Below are 19,210 nucleotides of genomic sequence, written 5' to 3' on the forward strand. Positions count from 1 at the left end.
GTCAGATCAGATCCATGGGTCCATTAGAACAGCTGGCTAAAAGGCATAGTATTAGGTGAGAAGCGTAGTATTGGTAATAAATGTTTTCACTCTCTGGCATTAGCTTCAAAAGAATGTTAGAAAATGCTTTTCCAAACATCCATGTCTTCCCTTCACTGAAGTCCATAACTTTATCTATTGTCTTCTTGAAGAGAATGATTTTTGACTCCTTGGCCTCTATGAGTTTACCACACACCATGTAAAATTGTACCTCTCTCAAAATGCAAGGTGAGGTTTTGTTTGAATGTTCTGAGATTTGTAAACAAGTGTTTGCTAATGCATCAGGTTCCTTTTAAGAAGGGTATGTATTCTCTTTGGGTATTTTTTTAATTTTGTTCAGTACTGAGTGGGTTCTGGCTGCAGTGTTAGGAAGTTCAAGGAATTTGTATTGATAACTTTTTCTGAATTATTTGTATAGTTATATCATTGAATAGGAAATATTTTAGAGTTCTACAATCAATATTTCAGAGAAAACTTTGGGAAAGATGTTCTCTATTAAAATTAAATAAAGCTAATAAGCCAATTTTATTAACTTTTATTAAGTTTTAAGTATGTAAGCCAGACGCATTGTTCCAAATTCACAAAGTGCAAAATGGCATCGAGCAAAAAGTAAGCTTTCATCTCTCTCGACTCCCCAGACACCTACTATTCTATCCAGGGCATGCATTTTGCCAATTTCATAACTATTATTCTAGATAAATCCTTACAGAAATGTTCTATACATTTGCATGCATGTGTTGTATATATTTTCACACTAACATTTGCATGATATAAACACTTCTCTGCAACTTTTATCACAATGCATTTTGGAGCATTTTCATATTTGTGCATGTGAAAACATCTCCTTTTTCTTAATGATTATAGAATATTCTATTATACAGACATATTGTGAGCTATTTTCAAAAATTACATTACCAGATAATTCTTCTTCTATGGATAGTTTGAGGAATTTGAAAAAAAAATAAAATGGCATCTACTTCTGGAAAACCATGTCATATCTATTCTCCTATGATAATAACATTCTCTGTGTTTTGTTTTGTGGAAGATTTTCCTCTTTTCACTTATCCAAGTATTTTTCTGAATACATTACATAGTTTAAGTAAAAACAAAATAAAAAAGTTTATTTTGGGGACAAATGGATATCCACGTGCAAAAGAATAAATTTGGACCACTACATCACATCATTACATAAAAATTAACTCAAAGTGGATCACAGAAATAGATATGAGTTAAAACTATAAAACTCTTAGAAGAAAATATAGGCATAAATCATTATGATGTTGAGTTAAAAAATTGTTTCTTAGATATACCAAATGCATAAGTGATAAAACAGAATTTTGGCAAGTGGAACATTCTCAAAATTAAAAACTTTTTGCTTCAAAGGACAACATCAAGAAGTGAAAAGATAATGTACATAATGAGAGAAAATATTTGTAAATAATGTATCTGATCTGGGACTTGTATACAGAATGTATAAAGGACATTTACAAGTCAATAATTAAGAACAAATAACAGAATTTAAACATGGGCAAAGGATCTGAATTGACATTTCTCCAGAGAAGATACATGAATGGCTAATAAACACGTGAAGAGATGCTCAACATCATTAGTTATTAGGGAAATGGCAAATCAAAACCACAATGAGATGCCACTTCATATCCATCAGAATGGATGGAATCAAAATGATGAACAATAACAAGTATTGATGAGGATATGGGGAATTTGGAGCCCTCATACACTGCTGAAGGGAATATGAAATGGTGCAGCTGCCTTGGAAAACAGTTCAGGAGTTCCTCAGAATGATAAACATAGAGTTACAATAGAGCCCAGGTAATCCATCTGATGTCTTTCTGATGTATTGTCAAAATGTTTTTGATATTAAATAGCTCCCAATTCTTTAGCCCTTCCCCAGAGTATCTCAGATTTTAAAATTCCAATTGGACCTCCACCAAGGCTTACAAATTCTCTACATCTGCCTAAGTATATACCCAAGAAAAATTGAAAACATACGTCCACAAAAATTTGTACACAAATATTCATAGTAATATTATTCATGATAGTCAAAAGTGGAAACAACTCAAATGCCCACTAACTGCTGAATGGGTAAATAAAATGTGGTATATCTATACAATATGATAAAATTTGGCGATACTAAGAAATGAAGTACTGATGTACGCTACAGCATGAATGAACCTCAAAAACATTATGCCGTGAAAGAAACACTACATGTTGTATGAAACATTTTTTAAAAATGTCCAGAACAGGCAAATCTAAAGAGAGAGAAAGTAGGTAAGTGGTTGCCCAGGACTGGTGGGGTGGGCAAAAGGTGGAATGGGGTAGTGACTACTAATTGATTTGAGTTTTTTGAGGCGGAGGGGATAATGAAAATGTTCTAAAATTAGATTATGGTGATGGTTGCACAACTCTGTAGATGTTGAATTGAATTGTACACAGTAAGTGGGAGAATGTTATGTACATTGTTATCTCAACAAAGCTGTTAAAAAATAACAACGAAAAATGAAACGTCTGTCTTCTTTCCACATTTGCCCATGTCCCATAGTTCTCTTGTTATTGTTCTCCATAAAGCACCAGATCTAGACATGTCCACAAGTAAAAGCTTTCAGGAGTGGATAACTCCAATATTTCCACAGTCTTCTTATATATTGAGTATAACATTAATACCAAAAGCTGAAGATGATTTCATGTAAAAAGGAGACTACAGACCAATATGTCATGAATATCAATGCAAAGATCCTAAATAAAAATTCACAGTAAAGACTGAAGAATAAAATTCAAAAAGAATACTTCATGGGGCTTCCCTGGTGGCACAGTGGTTGAGAGTCAGCCTGCTGATGCAGGGGACGCGGGTTTGTTCCCTGTTCTGGGAAGATCCCACATGCTGTGGAGCGGCTGGGCCCGTGAACCATGGCCGCTGAGCCCGCGCATCCGGAGCCTGTGCTCCGCAACGGGAGAGGCCACAACAGTGAGAGGCCCGCATACCGCAAAAAAAAAAGAAAAAGAATACTTCATAACTAAGTGGATCTTATGCTAGGAAAACAGAGTTTCATATCAAGAAATCTATTTCTATAATTTATCAAATTAATAAATAATAAGGAGAAAACCCATATGATCACCTCTACAGATTATAAAGGATATTTTGATAAAATTCAACATTTCTAGGAAAAAGTTTACTAAAATAGAAATTTGTTGATACTACCTTAAAATGATAAAAATTTATCTATCTCTACCCAAATGTAATTATGACCCCTAGTGGGTAGGTACCAGAAGTGTCTCTATCAAGATAAAAACATAAAAATTCTCATTTTTATCAAAATTATCTAACACTAAACTTGAAAAACTAGGCAATGCAATCAAATAAGAAAAATAAATTAACTGTATAAAACTAGAGAGGAGGAGGTAAACTATTTAAGTTTGCAGATAATATGATTGCACATCCCACAATTAAAAACAATCAAGTGAAAATATACTCCAGATAAAGAGTATTTAGTAGATAGAATGGCAGGATATTAATATTCAGAATGTATACATTTCAGATGTAAAAAAGGCAATCCATTAGAAAACATAAAAGTAAGCCCCCACTTATAATAGCAACATATGTGGTAAATACATAGGAATAAGCTTTAAAAGATATGTGCAAGACTTATGTCAGGTTGGCAGGATTTTTCTGTAGAAATAAAGAAATTCAGTAAAGTTTCAGGATAAAAAGTCAACATACAAAAATCAGTTGCATTCCTATACACTAATAATAAACTGTCAGAAAACAATCTCATATACAATAGCATCAAAAGGAATAATATACGTAGAAAAAAATTTGACCAAGGGGGTAAAAGACCTATACACTGAAAACTATAAACATTGATGAAAGAAACTGAAGACACAAATGAATGGAAAGATATCCTGTGTTCATGAATTGGAGGAATTAATACTATTAAAATGTCCAGACTACCCAATGCTATCTATAGATTCAATAAAATCACTATCAAGATTCCAATGGCATTTTTTAACAGAAATAGAAAAAAATGATCCTAAGATTTGTACGGAACCACAAAGGACCCTGAAGAGCCAAAACAATCCTAAGAAAGAAGAAACTTCTGGAGGCATCATACTTCTTGATTTCAAACTACATTACAACTATATTATTGTAGTAATCAAAATAAATCTATGCATATATGGTCAATTAATATTTGACAAGAGAGCCAAGAATACTCAATGGGCAAAAGATAGCCTCTTCAATAAATGGTGCCAGGAAAACTGGATATTTACATGTAAAAGAATGAAAATGGACCTCTGTCCTACACCGCTCACAAAAATTAACTCAAAATGAATTAAAGACTTAATATAAAGACATGAAATCATAAAAATCCTAAGAGAAAGCCTAGGGAAACATCTTGACATTGGATTTGGCAGTGATTTTTTGAATATGACACCCAAAGCACAAGAAAAAGAAGCAAAAATAAACAAGTGGGACCACATGAAATTAAAAAGTTTCTGTACAGAAAAGGAATGACCAACAAAATGAAAAGACGATCTATGGAATGAAAAAAATATTTTCAAACCACATATCTAATAAGAAGTTAGTATCCAAAATATATAAGGAACTCATACAATGCAATAGCAAAAAAAGCCAAATACAATTGACCCTCGAACTTACACAGGTTCACTTATACAGGGTTTTTTTCAATCCATACATATTACAGTGCTACTATAATAGCACTGGTTGAATCCACAGATGTGGAAGCACAGATATGGAGAGCCAACTGTAAAGTTATAAGGGAATTTTCAGCTATGTGGTGGGAGGTGAGGGTTGGCACCCCTAACCTCCACATGGTTAAAGAGTCAACTGTAATCTGATTTAAAAATGGGCAGAGAACTTGAATAGATATTTTTCTAAAGAAAACATATGGATAGCCAACAGGTCCACGAAAAGATGCTCATCATAACTAATCATTAGGGATGTAAATCAAAACCACAATGAGCTGTCACCTCACACCTGTTAGAATGACTGTTATCAAAAGACAAGAGATAAATGATGACAAGGATGAGAATAAATTGGAACACTTGTGCATTGTTGGTGGGAATGTAAATTGGTGCAGCCACTATGGAAAACATTATGGAGATTCCTCAAAAAATTATAAATAGAACTACTATGATCTATATGATCCAGCAGTTTCCTTTCTGGAATAATGTATTTGAAGGAAATAAAAACACTATCTTGAAGAGACAGCTGTACCTCCGTGTTCATTACAACATTATTTACAATAGCCAAGACAAGGAAACAACCTATGTGTCCATCAGTGGATGAATGGATAAAGAAAGTGTGGTATATATGTACAGGGGAATGTTATGCAGCCATAAAAAGAGGAAGTTCTCCCATTTGTGACAACATGGATGGACCTTGAGGGTATTATGCTAAGTGAAATAAGTCAGACAGAGAAAGACAAATACTATATATGATCTCACTTATATGTGCAAACTAAAAAACTCATCTTATAAGAACAAACTAGATTGGTGGTTGCCAGGCACCAGAGGGGCATGGTGGAGGAATGGGTGAAGGTGGTCATGACGTACAAACTTCTGGTAACATAAATAAGTTCTGGGATGTAATGTACAGCATAGTGACTATAGTTAACAATACTGTGCTGTATATATGAAAGTTGCTAAGAGAGTACATCTTAAAAGTTCTCAACAGATTCACAAAAATTGTAACTATGTGAGGTGATAGATGTGTTAACTAACTTAATTGTGGTAATTATTTCACAATATATACATATATCAAATCATCACATTATACACCTTAAACTTACACAACATTATATGTCAATTATATCTCAAAGCTGGAAAAAAAACCCGAAAATTACTTTGATTAACATACAATCATGGTTGACAGTTATTTTCTCTGAGTACATTGAAGATATTATCACACCTTGTTCTGGCTTTCACTGTCGCTTTTGAGGAGTTAGCTGTCAGTTCATCAAACCACTGAAGGTTCTCATTTTTCTCTTGTTATTTTAATACATTTATGTGTTTTGTGTTCTGCAGTTTCATGTGTCTAGGTACTTATTTTCCTGGTTAGGATTCATTTAGGCCATGAATACAAGAATCAGTATTTTTAAAAAATAAGTTCTGGAAAATTCTCAAGCACTATGGTTTTGAGTACTGCCCCAGCCCCCTTCTCTCTTCTTCCTTTCCGAAACTTAATTAGGCATACATTAGAACTTTGTGCTCCCTCATGTTGATTTAACTTTTAAAGTATTTTGTATCTCTTTTCTTCTATTCAGCCATATCTTCCAGGTCACAAAATTTTTCTTTCTTTATATCTAATATAATTTTAAATCTATCCATGGAACTATATGTTTTTCTAGAAGTTCAATTAGTTTCTTTTTCAAATGTGCTGCTTTTCATATTTTTATAATCTTTACCTTTTTGATAATTTCAGTCTCCTATTTGCTTTCTTAGAATTTATTACAAACATTTATTTTATATTCAATATCTGATTTATTTACTTTCTGAAGATTTTATCTGATTATGTTGTCCAAAAGGATTAATGATTCTCATTTATGGTATCTTATTTTCTTGTGCATTTTGTACATATTTCTCAAAAATTTATTTGTAAGGATGCCTGGAGGCCTATTGGAAAGATGTGTCCTGCTAGAAAAAACTGTCCTGTTTCTGCCACTGGCCTGGAATTTTTACCAAATTCTTTGTGCCTGTGTGCGTGCATGGTGTGTGTGTCTGCCTGTGTTGGACACCAATATAGTATGAATTTTAACTGCTATAATCATATCATAATTGGTTTGCAGTTATGAATTTTAATAACAGATATCCCTCTCCATCTCAGGCAGAATTTCCAGAGATGCAGTTTTATCTGCCTTCCTTTCGCAAGGATTTTGGGCTGGCCATGCACTGCTGATTGGGATGTGTTTACTTGTGTTTTACATTACACTAAATATATGGCCCTCAGAGGGATTAGTTCTATGCAGGAGTGTCTCATACAATAGATTTCCCACTTAGGGTGACCCCTAGACTTTGTCTCCCCCATACCCTCAAAGATCAAGAAAAAAAAGCCGAATTTACATAGAACGGCAAATTTCTCACAACAAAGACAGGTTCAGGGTTACTTAACTCTCTTTATGCTTCCTTTGTTCTGAGTATTATTTACTAACTTGTTACCTGTAAATATTTTTCAAGATGAATATAGATGTACAACAATTTAGTTGTTTTCAGCAGAAGGGTCATTCATGATAACGGGTGCTCAAAAAATATTTGGTGAATCAATGAACGAATGACTTTTCAGGTCCTCCTGGGTACTATTGATGGTTCATCCAAACTTTCATAGGGAAAGGTAGAAAATAAAGCCTTTTCCCAGAGGATATTTTTGTGTATCAATATCTCTTCCAGAAGGCAATGCACAACAGGAATTATGAAGGAAAGAGGAATCCTCTTTCCCAACCTAAACTTTGATAAAAAAGAAGAAGAAAGAAAGAAGAAACAAGAGGAAGAGAAAAGGGGGAAAAATAATAGGATGATCAGAGAACAGCTCGGAGATGGAACTCTAAGTATAGGCCTCTGTAGTTGGTGTTTACTCACTCATGAGTACTTCTTACATTACTCTTTTATATCTGGAATTATTGCCAGTTATTCTACACATATTCCTACATATCTACTCCTATGACTATATTCTGACTTTTGAGAGTTTCCCAACCTCACACTGATCTCATCCAGTGTCACCACTCTAATGGGCTAGAAGAGGAACCCAGTGGTTTACTGAAAAAAAAGTTAAATTGAAGATAGTTAAATTGAAGAAGACTTCCTCTGGGTTCTTCAGAATCCATTCCAGGGACCGACTACTTGTCTTTGAATTCTGTTCCCTCTTTTGCGTTAGCTCTTTCAAGAGAAATATGTTTCTCTCTCTACCCCACAGCCTGGGTGGTCTGAATCAGTGAAATTATGCCATTTCTCAGAGCTCCATTAACAGAAAGGTGGATGTAGATAGTCTGGTTCTTCCATAAGTCATAATGCTTTACAAGCACTTTGTTATCTCCCAAGATGAAATATGTGATAGCCTGTAATAGGACCGAAGTATCAGGACCTTTGACTCTTCTCAAAGTGAGCACCATCTCCTCACGCCTTCCTTCTCTCCAGCCCATCATCTCACACTCTCCCTAGGACTGTGGGGCACTAATGTACACACTACTCCCAAAGATCAGAACTTGACTAGTTTTTCATCCATGCGTGTTTCCTGCAATGAGGGAAGATCTTACAAGAGCCATCGGGAGCAGAAATGGCAAAATTTCTTGGGACAAGAAACGGCTTGTTAATGGCTGCCGTTAACAAGCAGAGCCCAAGAGGTGAGTGGATGGAATATGACCTCCTTACTTAATGGGAGCTGGTAGCTGACACTGTCCACGTGAGAAAAGAGAGTGTTAAGTGGATGTCTAGAATGTGGATCATTCCACACACTGAGTGGTAAGAAAGGCCGAAGCCCCTCAGTCACGTTTCTGCTTAGAAAACTCTCTTGCTTATCTATTCCCATGTGCATGCACTACAGCATGGATTTTCTTTCTTTCTTTTTTTTTTTTTTTTTTGCGGTACGCGGGCCTCTCACTGTTGTGGCCTCTCCCGTTGCGGAGCACAGGCTCCGGACGCGCAGGCTCAGCGGCCATGGCTCAGGGGCCCAGCCGCTCCGCGGCATGTGGGATCTTCCCGGACCGGGGCACGAACCCGCGTCCCCTGCATCGGCAGGCGGACTCTCAACCACTGCGCCACCAGGGAAGCCCCTACAGCATGGATTTTGCTAGTGAACATCATCCCTGTTTGCAAAGAGGAGTTTTCCTGGGCAGCCAGTGTGGGCTCTCTCCACAATGAATCACTTCACTGGACTTCCTCCCAACATCACACTTCAATCAAAAACTTTTTGCACAAAATGTCACTTTCAAAGTTGAGGTTTTGGGGGAAAAAAGTGTCTTTATAAAAAATTCATGGCCACAATGATCTGATAATGCAGTGTTCTGATACCAGCAGATGTTTTGTCTAACATGTTCCCTGAAGCTGTACTCTGTGCCTTCATATCTTTCATTTCCAGTTGCTATCTGCTGACTGTGGGATGTCATGTACGTACCCTATAGCTATGCGTTGCAATTCGAATCTAACACCACTGTGCGTAATGAGCTTCACAAGATGCTTGTCGCAATAACTCCGTACTTCCCTAACCATATGGAACACAACACTCTAAAGCCCATAGACACTTTTTTTTTTATTACAGTTCAGATCCTTAAAACATAATCTGTGTGATGTCTAGTGAATGTACGTGAAGAGCTGCTGAAAACAAAGTTAACACTTGTTCACATCATCTGTTACAAATGTCCAATTTGGGACAATAAATTTCCTCGGAACCTGTTCTTTTGCTGACTCGTTGCTTTATCTTTTTTCCTCTTTCTCTCACGTCGTTTTTTTTTATGAACTATGCATATGTATTAAATGGGATTTGTTGTCCCTAGATACCAATTTGCATAAAGTACAAGCCATCATTGGTTGGAGAGAAGCAAATTACTTCTCCGGCAAGATCACACTTTTTTTTTTTTTTTTTTTTTTTAATTTTAACAAACCGCAGGCAGAGGCTGTTAACAGCACTTAGCCAGATATGCAAAGTATCACTTTTCTCAAAAGCAGCTTGATCAATGAGGGGGAAGAAAAAAAAGTGAGAGGTGATATTATTCAATTAAGTCCCATATAAAGCTGACCTGAAACAGAAATGCCATACCTGTTTAGCCACCTGTCCACCTGTCGGTAAGCTGAGCCTCTTCATTTCCCCTTCAGTTCAGGTCAGGTATTCAAGTCTTCTGGGGAAAAAAAAAATCAAGAGACTTAGCAAAGAAGTGAGACCAACTCAGCAGCTTTTAAAAATAAAACTAATCTCTCAGTCTTATTCTCTGCTTCTCAGAAAATTCACTGTTTTTTATTTCTTTCTTTTCCAAGTTACTCTTGCCATTCCTTCCTTCATGGCTTAATAATCAGGCAGCATTCTGTCACCAGCTCTGCTTATAATTGCTGACTCAAAATATCTTGTAAATTGCAAGTCGGACCTGCACCCCTCACCTCTGCCCATCACTGAACGCTGATTTTCCCTAACAGATGCAGGAATAAATGTGGGATATTTTGGATGGAGCCCCAGCCTCCAGGTCCACACTAGTCCATGGCTTTCTCCTTCCCACTGCTCTTGTCGTGTACACCTGTGACAAGTTGGCAATTGCCTGAGTGATATCGCAGAGACTTGCAAATTCCAGCTTGTCCCTCTGCTAAGCAGAGCTGTGCTAGTTTTTGCTAAATAAAGAAACAAACAGCTCTCTCAGCCAAGAATCTCAGACAACGTATGGGGGGGGTGGAAGTTGTGAACCTTAGAAACAGCTGGGAATAAATGACACTCTCCAACTTCTGACAAATTTGCCATAGAAACTTCAGGAGACTGTGGTCTGACGTAGAGGCACATTTCAGTTAAGTTAAAGTGCCAGAGGCTTTGATATGTGTTATAGAATAATTTAATTTTTAAGATTATGTCAAACCATTCTAACCAGACTATAAATTTTTCACAGGTAACAAATACATCTTCTAACCATTGTAACCGTTGTAACCGCTAAAGGTAAACAAGGAGTCATTAGTAAATTCTCCTCCCCTTTCTGGAAAGGGGCACTCTATTGTTACTCATTGTGGAGGATCAAAGAAATGTGAATAATTATATTATTTACCTTCATTGTTTTATCAGGAGGCCAAGCAGAGATAGAAATACATGAGTGAGAAGCCAGCTTAGTTGGTGATGTAAGGACTTTACCCACCATATCTCTGGGGAAGACACAGAAGTGACCAAAACTCACCATTCGGAAGTCAGAGCCTTTGAGAGTATGAGTGTGTGTGTGTGTGTGTGTGTGTGTGTGTGTGTGTGTGTTCTCTCGTTATTGGGTTCCTAGTGCCCAGAAAGCTGGACTTATGAGGTGCTCAGTACCTGTTTGTTATATGAATGAATGAATGTCTCAGCTGTGAATTAATGAACACATAAAGTAAGTGGGCTGCCCACAAAGAAGTATTTATGTTAATAAATTATGTTAATAATCTTATGAGTAAAAGATTAATGAGATTCCTGTCACGTGAGATTTATTCCTCTAAATTTCCTCAAGGAGACACTTTTGAGTACCTAGATCGTTCTAGGAAATAAACTAAGCATTGCTGATAGCAAGATTAATACAACAGAGTCTGGGAGGTGGTATGTGGTTGAAGAAATGGTATGGGTTTTGGAATAGAAACAAACAAAACAATACCACTTACTACATCAGGGAACTTGGGAAAGCTACTTAATCTCCCTGAGCCATAGTTTCCTTTTCTGTGAAACAGGGAAAAATACCTATGGCATAGGAATGTTGTGATGATTAAATTAGATTAATCAATATCAACTTCTTGGTACATAGTAAATGCTCACTGTTGGTTTCCTTTTTATTTCTCTTCCCCTATGAATTTATAATCTAATTCTATTCTTCTAGATGAACACAAAATATATATATCCCCAATAGAAGAAAATCTTGAAAGATTTAGAAAGCAACACAGAACTACTTCTTCTGAAAAGAAAAATTTGTGAAAGAAGGAGTCTTTATTTCCTTGTCCTGTCTCTCTTGCCTGTGTTCATGTTGTTTTACCTGCCTGGAACACCTTTATTTCTTCTATTCAATTATCCAAATTCTATTCAATTATCCAATTTCTAAGCCCTCAGTGTTTAGGAAACAGTTTCAGAGATCCCAAGTGGGCCTTTGCATTTTTTGTTCAACCCCAAAATTTAAATATTTCTGTTTTACTATGATCTATGTTGTCTTTTGCTGCATCACAAAGAACCCCCAAACTTAGTATTTTGAAACAGCAATTCATTGTTTTTCACATGAGTTTTGAGAAACAGTTGTTTCTCAGTGAGTTAACTGATGGCTGCCCTTCTGGTTTAGCCTAGATCCACTCATCCACTCATGTAATTGCATAGAGCTGGGAGGTTGGCTGGGTTGAAAATTCTCATCAGGACTCACTCATATGTTGGTCCTGACTGTAGTCTGAAGCATCTTTATCCTCCTCCAGTAGGCCTCTTATCCTCCAATAGGCAAGACTGGTTTCCTCTGTGACACTCTCAAGGCAATGTTCCAATATGTTGAACATGCATGCACACAAAAATCCAAAACTTGCACAAAGTGATTTCTACCACATGTTATTGGACAAAGCAGGTCAGAAGGCCAACTCAGTTTCAAAAGGATAGAGAAATAGATTCTAACTGCGGATGGGAGGCATGCCAATGTCACGTTGCAAAGAGTTGCGCATATTGGATTTGGAAGTATTTGTGGCCATTAAACAATCAACCTCAGGTGCTCCCCACCCTGTGATATTGAGGATTTATGTCCAAGTCCTCTCTGGCTGGGGCTTTTTCTCTGGCCCCCATTTTGAACACCCACCCTTATAGATTGTCTAGTTTCCGAAGATCTCTATAGGCACCAAATCCCTGTTTCCAGGTTTTGCATATTTAAGAGTCATGAATGTGCTCTTCTAAACAGAGGATTGTCCAATCTTATTTCATATTTTCTTCCTTATTTTATGATCTCTGAAAGAGGAAGGAATGATAGAAAATTATTTTCATGCTCTTACAAGATATGCTCCTTTTGAGAAAGCCTAAGTAAAAAGGGAGAAATATCTCAAACAAACAACCTAACTTTACACCTCAGGAACCAGAAAAAGAAGAACAAACTAAACCCAAAGTTGGCATAAGGAAGAAAATAATAAATATCAGAGCTAAAATATATCAAAAAGAGAATCGAAAAAATAGAAAAAAATCAACAAAAGTTAGAGGTTTTTTTTTTTAATAAAAAGCAATCAACAAACCCTTAGCTAGGTTAACTAAAATAAAAGAGAGAAGACTCAAATAAATAAAATCTGAAATGAAAAAGGAGACATTACAACAGACATCTCAGAAATAAAACGGATCATAATGGACTCTTATGAATAATTATTTGTGAGCAAATTGGATAAATAACCTAGAAGAAATGGATAAATCCCTAGAAACATACAACTTGCCAAGACTAAATCAAGAAAAAATAGAAAATCTCAACAGACCAATCTTAAAAAAGGAGATTGAAGTAATAATAAAAAAAAAAAAAAACTTTTCTACAAAGAAACGTCCAGAACCAGATGGCTTCACTGGTGAATTCTACCAAAATTCAGAGAAGTAATTCCAATCCTCTTAAACTCTTGCAAAGAATAGAAGTAGAAAGAATACCTTCAAACTAATTTTATAGGCAAGTATCTCCCTGATTCCAAAGCCAAAGATGCTGCAAGAAAAGAAAACTACAGGCCAATATATCTGATGAACATGGATGCAAAAATACTCAATAAAATACTAGCAAACTGATATGCAGATCTAATGCAATCCCTATCAAAACTGTAATGGCATTTTCATAGAAACAGTAAAAGCAATTCTAAAATTAGTATGGAATCTCAGAAGATCCCAAACTGTCAAAGCAATCTTGAGAAAGAAGAATAGAGTTGGAGGTATTACACTTTCTGACTTCAAGTTATAAATCACAAAGCTATTGTAATCAGGACAGTATGATACTTGTATAGATACAAAGAACAATGGAACAAAATAGAGAGCCCAGAAATAAACCAAAGCACACATGATCAACTAATTTTCACCAAGGGCATCAAGAATACACAATGGGGGCTTCCCTGGTGGCGCAGTGGTTGAGAGTCCGCCTGCCGATGCAGGGGATGCGGGTTCGTGCCCCGGTCCGGGAAGATCCCACATGCCGCGGAGCGGCTGGGCCCGTGAGCCATGACTGCTGAGCCTGCGCGTTGTGTTCCGCAACGGGAGAGGCCACAACAGTGAGAGGCCCGTGTACCGCCAAACAAAAAAAAAAAAAAAAAAAAAAAAGAATACACAATGGGAAAACAATAGTCTTTTCAATAAATGATGTTTAGAAAACTAGATATGCATATACAAAGAATGATATTGGAACCGTATCTTATACTACACACAGAAATTGACTCAAACTGGATTAAAGGCAAATGTAAGACTTGAAACTGTAAAACTCCTAGAAGAAAACGTAGGGTAAAAACTCGGGACACAGGTCTTGTGATGATTTCCTGGCTCTGACACCAAAGTCTAGAGTTTTTGGCTGCAATCCGTGGAAGTGATAGTTATAGTAGGTTTACTCCATTTTAACCAGCACCAAAAGAGCTAACATGATTTTAATGAATTATAATAATACGTAGGTACTTATCAAGAAGTTCATAGCAGTCTGAGGATTATTTTTTGGTGACACGCTGTGTTTAAAAAGATGTATGTAACAGGTATCAGAACATTCTTTTTCCAACATGATGCCTGTGTGTGCTAAAATTCAGTAACGATCTTAATGAAAGCCTTCAAAGATTACTGTCACCTGGCAGGGGTTCAGTGAACACATTTTTATTACAAATAAATATTGATAATTAAAGACGTAATTTGCAAATATATCAATAAAAATATTTATACCACAGAAAACACTTCATTAAAGGGATCCTTTAAGCAATAAGTTAATCAACAAAACAGAATAGAGTTTGCTCTTCTCAGACAGGTATATGGTATGCAAAATACACATTACTTGAATTGCTGTTAATCATATCCTGGTAAATCTGCACAATTATTGATCTTAGTTGTGAATATCTTGAGACTACGATGCTTTATTGTCTGCTTTGTAAGTTGGCATTACCAAGAAGCATCACACAGTCCTTCTTACTTTGGGAAGTCACCACAGTTCTAAAATCTGTTGTTCAGCCTTGCAAGCTTGAAATGTTTATATCGTCAGCACTTAAAGAATGCATCCATCTCTCAGGGAGAGGGTTGCATTACCTAAGCTCACAGAATCTGATGAAGAAAATAGAGTTCTCAGTTTTCAATGAGAACTGTAGATGTCACACACAAAAAGGAATATTTCAATTGTCTTGAATGACCCATACTCTTCCTATAGGCAGAGCTATAAAGGAAACACCATATTCAAAAGGTGTACTATTGAGAAGGATATCAGAACACGAAAAATATATTGATCTGAATGTTTAATAGCAGCATAGTTCTATACACTCCAACAAAGTTTTGTCTTACTACCTTGTAACTGTGAGAATTTGGGTGCATCATTTGAACAATATTGAGAGTTTGGATTCCTGTTCTTGAATTGGCAGCAGATAAAAAAGTGAGGTATCAAGTATCTTATACTCTTAATCAAACAGCACAAATCCTACAGGGGCCACAATCGAATAACTAGTAGTATACTCCCATATGAACTATCAGCTGTCAGCCATTTCCCACTTCCCTCCAAATAGATAACAAAAGCGATGGAGAATATATAGAGAGGGATCTCCTTTTATTGTGCCCAACAGTGGAGGAGGCAGCACTTAGACGAAGGAAGAATAAGAGACATAAAGAGGGAGCAAACACCATCACTGCCCCCCACTCCGCACCACACATTCAAGCCATCATTAAATACGCACAGTTTGGTTTATGGAGATGGGGGGAGAGATCCTTGGAAGAAATAGGAAAGCAACAAGATAATGCAGAGCCATTGAAGACAAGAAAGAAAGGAAATTTCAAGAGGAAGGCAGTAATCAACAGGGCCACATGTGGCAGAGGGGTTGCATAGGCTATTGGCTACAGAAAGGCCTCTTGACCTTGTAAGTCAGATTTGAGAAAGCTCTTTGAGTGAAGTGCAAGGAGTAAAACAGCTTTGATGGTGGGAGTGGGGAGGTTGGTCAAGAGCAGATCACTTTAGTGAGGTAGAGAAAAGAAGGAAGAGGGATTTTCAATACAGCTTTGGGAGAGAATTATTCATTTAATATAAATACTTAAGCTTATCTTTAGAAAGAGGGAAGTCTAAAGATTCAGAGAGGTAGTATAAAAATTATTTATTGAGCATGTACTATGTATCTGATACTGTTTTCAGCACTAGAGACACAGTGATGAGAAAATATGCAATGACCTTTGCTTCTTGTGATTTACATTCTAGTGGGAAGAGACAGGAAATATGTAAAGAAGCAAAATATGTAATTTGTTAGATGCTGATATGTGCTATGGAGGAGAAATACTCTCAAGTAACATTCAATCTTTTGAGGAGGAGAAATACCTCTCCCTCTAAGGAACAAGGTAACAATAGGAGATGAAGCTAGAGAGACCACTCTTAAATGGAGAGAGCATTGGGACAAGTAAGTCATTTGGTACAAGAAAATGGCCTTTTATCTCTGCTTTTGCTTAATACTTCTCTTAGCATATGTTTGTCGACATTTTGCTGGGCTCCTACTTCCATCAGTATATTTGTGCAGGAATTAACACATGTTGGAAGACTAACTATTGATGTACAATCTTGGTCCCTTCATTATGGATGGTGATGTAATTCCGTTACCAGGGTAGTACATTTTCCAATTACACATTCTATTGTCTCATTAGCTGCCATACGTCACCTGCACCTACTTATCAACTAGCACATTTTACTTCCATATGTTCCCACAGTCATCTTCAGTGACAATCAGCATATCCTGAATTGTCACAAGCACTAATTTCAAGTAGTGAACAATGTTTCAGTTGCATTTTCAAACAAGTTTATGTACACAATATCGTTTCAGCAAATGAATCGAATATAATAGAATTGATTTCATGCCCCTCTCCATATTTGTATATGGTCTATTCCTTTTAACCACTGTTTTCAGAGTAACGTCCAATTTTTCATAATGGGTGGGAGACTCTATCTACATTTGTAGCCTCAAACATAATGGCTCATATAGTTTCAATAGCTTGCCCAAAGCCACCCAACGTATCAAGGTCTTGATCAGGGTCTTGAGAGATGGGTTTTCTAGAGTCGTTAGCAATTTCAGAAACAATAAGGCTGTCCTGGAAAGGGTCTGTGAAGAAGGTCCCTGAAAATGCAAAGACCTCCAGAAAAAGCAGATTCATTCAGCATGAGCTACATTCTGCCTTATGAGCTAAACTATCATTTTCCTTCTTTTTCCTTCAGAATTCTGTTTGTCTGAGACCCTACTGTCATTTTCAAGCTTGGAGATATACGAATGTTCTCAACTGCATTAATCTCATGTCTATTTGATTCCCCATTTGAATCCATGAACTGAAAGCACGAGATGGTGATAACTATCTTCACGTCTGAATTCTTGTATGTGATGTGTGGACATTCAAAGTCCCAACTTCACTACCATTCTCTTTCTAACTCTGCCCTCTCCTATAGATGCCTGAGATCCAGGAACGCCACAGCATCCCTGACCTGAGACTTTGTCAAAGTTTCCCTCTCAGTTAGAGGATGTTGGTTTCCATCCCACCACAAGCAAACTCAAGCCTTAGTCGTTTACGCTCCCAGCTGTGTCTTAGCACAGACCCTAGGCACTGCTGAATCTCCCCCTAACTGCCTGATGCTTTCGAAAACAGTCTTTCATCACTCTTCCTTGGCCTGAAATATTCCAAAACAACACTTCCGGGAATTCCCAATCAGAAAATTTCCCTCACTTATATTAACCAGTGAAGCTTCCACTGCACTTCAGACAGTGGCCATTTTTGCGTCCTCTCTTTCCTTTAGATTTTCCCAGGGGGCTAATTTAATCCCCTCCCCAACACCAGCCCCCTTCCCAAATCCCTATTCACAGTCTTCTTAGTGGTAGGTAAAGGGCATTAAATCCTAAAGGTTTCTGTTAAATTTCTTCATTCCTCTTTTGCTAACAGGAGGAAGCTATGTGTTTCTGCTGGGTTTGCTAGTGATGGGATTTTTTTCCCCTCTTTTCCTTAACACAGTTCTATAATTAATGCATGTTTCTTTGATTCTACATTTATATTTAACACATTTTAAAAGGTACAAAATGCGTTTTAAAGATGCTTCTTGTTCCCTTGTGATTATTCGAGTACGGAGGAGCCATGTAAGGATTATGAGAGAAACTCACAAGAAGGAGGGGTAGGCTATTGACAGAGACTCCCCAGAGCAGAAGCCATGTGAAGGGGAAGTTCATGGACTTGGAAACTCTTGCACCACCTGCTGGTAATTTAGGAAAGCAATTAAATGCCAGACATGGACTGACGCACTCACTCACTGTGGCATTTGGGAACAACCACACTCTTTGGGTATCATTTTATCATCAGAGTCTGGAGGGCTGACAGATGCTGAGCCTGTGCTTAAACTTATGGAAAACTTAGTTTTGGCATCTCACACCCCTGGAAAACTGGCTGATTTTAAAAAGAACCTTTTCTCCTCTTTCCCTCAATCCACTCCAACCGAACCTCAGCCTTGGGAGACCTTCAGGTTTTTGGATGCCTCTCCTTTCACTCTACTCCAACTTTGCCTCCTTGGCAGGTTCCTAAGTGGCCTCTTTCTTCTCCAGCCCTTGCAGCTCTTTCCCAAAGAATAATGGCTACTTTGTTGTTAGCTGAAAGTGCTCTGAGGCATTCGATACATGCAGAGACTCAGAGACCCGGATAATTTCTATGGTCTACAAATCATGGAAGAGGGAAGCTCTGGGGAGAGGAAGGATCGGTGCAAGCTAGAGCGGGGCTTTTCTCCTTGCATACAGGATGCTCTGAGCTGCACCCCTCCCTGCCTTAGTGAACATCCAGCAGTCACTGCACTGATACGGAAGCTACTAGGAGCTACTTAGCATGTAATTGTCACTCAATATGACTGGCCGCTATTCAGTAACTCTGAGACTTAAAGGATCCAGGTGATTTCTGCAGCCATAGTTCTCAACTCTTATACTACAAAAAAACCACCTGGGATCTCATATTAAAGGCCATGTATCTCTGACAGTCTCTGTCCATCCAGAGCTGGGCAATATGCCCCAGGAGCAGGCCGCATGTGTGGGAACAGACTGTGGGAGGATCCAAGGTTGGAGGCCAGCAGGAAGGAAGAGAGATACAAGCAGGGAGGTTCCATAACAAGGCTTGGGGGAATTCCCTGGCGGTCCAGTGGTTAGGACTCTGTTTTCTCACTGCCAAGGGCCCAGGTTCAATCCCTGGTCAGGGAACTAAGATCTCACAGGCTGTGCAGTGAGGCCAAAAAAATAAATAAATAAAATAATAATAATAAAGAACAAAGTTCTCAGCAATAAAAAAAACAAACAA

Source organism: Tursiops truncatus, chromosome 14, assembly GCF_011762595.2.
Source record: "Tursiops truncatus isolate mTurTru1 chromosome 14, mTurTru1.mat.Y, whole genome shotgun sequence".
In the NCBI taxonomy this organism is placed as follows: Eukaryota; Metazoa; Chordata; class Mammalia; order Artiodactyla; family Delphinidae; genus Tursiops; species Tursiops truncatus.